At 78.6% G+C, this 2,500-nt stretch overlaps 1 non-coding gene across 1 annotated transcript; it reads left to right on the forward strand.

Moving 5' to 3' along the window:
• Positions 1-1,186: 1,186 nt before the first annotated feature.
• Positions 1,187-1,339, forward strand: LOC123936360. The gene has a single exon (XR_006817244.1). It is a non-coding gene; the product is annotated as a 5.8S ribosomal RNA (ribosomal RNA).
• The last annotated feature ends 1,161 nt before the right edge of the window (positions 1,340-2,500 follow it).

Here is a 2,500-nt window from a genome sequence, read left to right on the forward strand (position 1 = left end):
GTCTCGGGACGCGCGGCGCGGCGGCGGGCCCCCGTGGCGCCTTCCGGGGGTGGTTCGGGTCCGGCCCCCCACCCCCGGGGGCCTCAGAGCCTCGGCTCGCGCGGGGCGCCCGCCCACCGGCCGCCTCCCGCCGGCCGCCCTGGACGGTTCGCGTCTTCTCGGTCCGTCGGACGTCGTCCGCTCCGAGCCTGCCCTTCCCCGGCTCCGCGTCTCTCCCCCTCCGGCCCCCACGCCCAGGCCCCGGGCCCGGGTTCGGCTCCTCGCCTTCCCCGCCCCTGCTGCTCTCTTCCCCCGTGCCTCACGCGCCCTGCCTGCCTGTGCCCCGCTTCCCGCTGCAGCCCCTCGCCCTCGGCGGCGAAGGGGGCCTGGGTTCGCGGGTGCGGGGAGGGACGCGGGTGTGGGCCGAAGAGAGCTTCGGGGTGCTCGGGCAAGGAAGAGGGGTCCGGTCCGCCCCGGCGGCGCTGGCGGGGGGGGGTTAAGGAATGGGGGAGAAGGCGGTGCCGGGTGCCGGTGTAGGCCGGGGCCGGTGGCGGCGCCCGGCGGGGCGTGGGGGCCTCCTCCGTCACGGGCCGGCAGCGCCAGGGGTTTCCGTGCCCCGCGGGGTTGGCCGCGGACGGGATCGGCGTCGAGGCGGGGTGGCCTGCGGCCTCGTGTCCCGCCCCCCCCCCCGCCTCGCCTGTCCCCCACCCCCTGTCCAGGTACCTAGCGCGTCCCGGCGCGGAGGTTTAAAGACCCTTTGGGGGTCGCCCGTCCGCCTCGGGTCGGGGCGGTCGGGCCCGTGGGGAGGAGGGGTTCCCTTCTCCCCCAGACTCCGCCGCCCACCCCACCCCACCCCCCCGGGGCCGGGGTTGCCATGCCGCGCCACGGTCTTCGCGCGGCCGTCGGGAGGGGGCTGCCCGGCGGCCCCGCCCGGCCGTGCGTGTGCGTGTGCCCCGCGTCCCTCGGTGTGTGTGTGTGGGGGGGGCAGGTGGGAACCCCCTGGGCGCCTGTGGGGTTGTCCGAGCTCCGCTCCTCGCGTGGTGGGCGGTGGCCGGATGCCCCGTGGTCCAACCTTTCCGACCTTCTCGGAGTCTGGTCTCGCTTGTGTCTCGACTGGCCGGCCGGAGGCACCCCTTCGGGGGAATGTGCTGTGCCAGGGGGGGCCGCCCCTCCGGGGGTCGGCCCCCTGAACGATCAAAACTCGTACGACTCTTAGCGGTGGATCACTCGGCTCGTGCGTCGATGAAGAACGCAGCTAGCTGCGAGAATTAATGTGAATTGCAGGACACATTGATCATCGACACTTCGAACGCACTTGCGGCCCCGGGTTCCTCCCGGGGCTACGCCTGTCTGAGCGTCGCTTCACGATCAATCGCTTCCCCCAGGGGTCTGTCGCCCCGGGGGGGTGGCGCGGCTGGGGGTTTGCCTCGCAGGGCCTGGGTCTGCCGGTGCCCTCCGTCCCCCTAAGTGCAGACACGGTGGCCTCCTCCGCCCCGTGCGCCCCTGGTCCCCACCGCCCGCGCACCCCGCCCCTCCACCCGCCCACGCCTCGCCTCGCCTCGCCCCGCCGGGTCCGCCCGGCGGTGCAGCGCGTGTGGGACGTGGGAGGGGGTGGAGGCGTGCGAGCGTGTGTGGGGGTGGGGGGGCCGGTGCCGGCGCCGGGGCAGGGGGGGGCGGCCCCGCCCGCGAGAAAGGGAGAGAGGAGAGAGCTCGCGCTGAGGGCCGCGGCCGCCGCCGCGGTTCCTCTGGGGGGAGATCCCTCGCGCCGCACGCGGTCTTGGGGTCGCCCGGGTTGTGCGTTGGGGGGCGTCGCGGTCCCGTGCCGCTCGCCGGTGGCGGTCCGTCGTGGGGGAGAGCCCGGACCCGGAACGCCGTCGGTCTCGCCGCCGTGCCCCCGGCGGCGAGCCCCGGTCGTCCCGGCCGGGGGCCCCCCCTCCGTGGGCCGCCGCCGCCGCCTGGCGTCCGGGGTCCGCGCCCGCCCCTCCCTCCCCGCCGGCGACCCCGGCCTTCGCCCTGTCCGGGCGGCTCGCGCCGAGGCCCGAGTCGCGCGCGCGCGGGGCCGCGCCCCGGGGCCGCGTGCCCCGGCGGCGGCCCGCGGGACGCTGCGGCGCCGCCCGCCGCTGCGCGCCTTCCCCCGGGTTGCGGCCGCGCCGCGCCGGGTGCCCCGAGCCCGCGGTGGGTCGGGGTTGGGGGGGTGTCGACGGGGTGTGTCGTGTCGTGTCGTCGTCCAGGGAGGACGGGCGCGCCGCGCCGTCCGTCGCCCGGCCCCGCGGCCGTGCGGCGGTTGCGCGCGGGGGCTTCGGTGAAGGGAGGAGGAGAGGAGAGGAGCCCGGGCGGCGGTGCCCGTGGGCGGTGGCGGTGGGGGGGTGCGTGTGGGGATGCGAGGGCCGGCGGTCGGGGGCGACCGCTGCGCCCCGCCGCCCCCCGCCCCCCCGCCCGCCCGCCGCCCCGGCTTCGTGCCCGCGTGCTCCCTCCAACCCCCGCCCTCGCCTCCCCGCGCGCGTGCGCGTGCCGCCCTCGG

The sequence above is a fragment of the Meles meles genome, unplaced genomic scaffold, assembly GCF_922984935.1.
Source record: "Meles meles unplaced genomic scaffold, mMelMel3.1 paternal haplotype, whole genome shotgun sequence".
In the NCBI taxonomy this organism is placed as follows: domain Eukaryota; kingdom Metazoa; phylum Chordata; class Mammalia; order Carnivora; family Mustelidae; genus Meles; species Meles meles.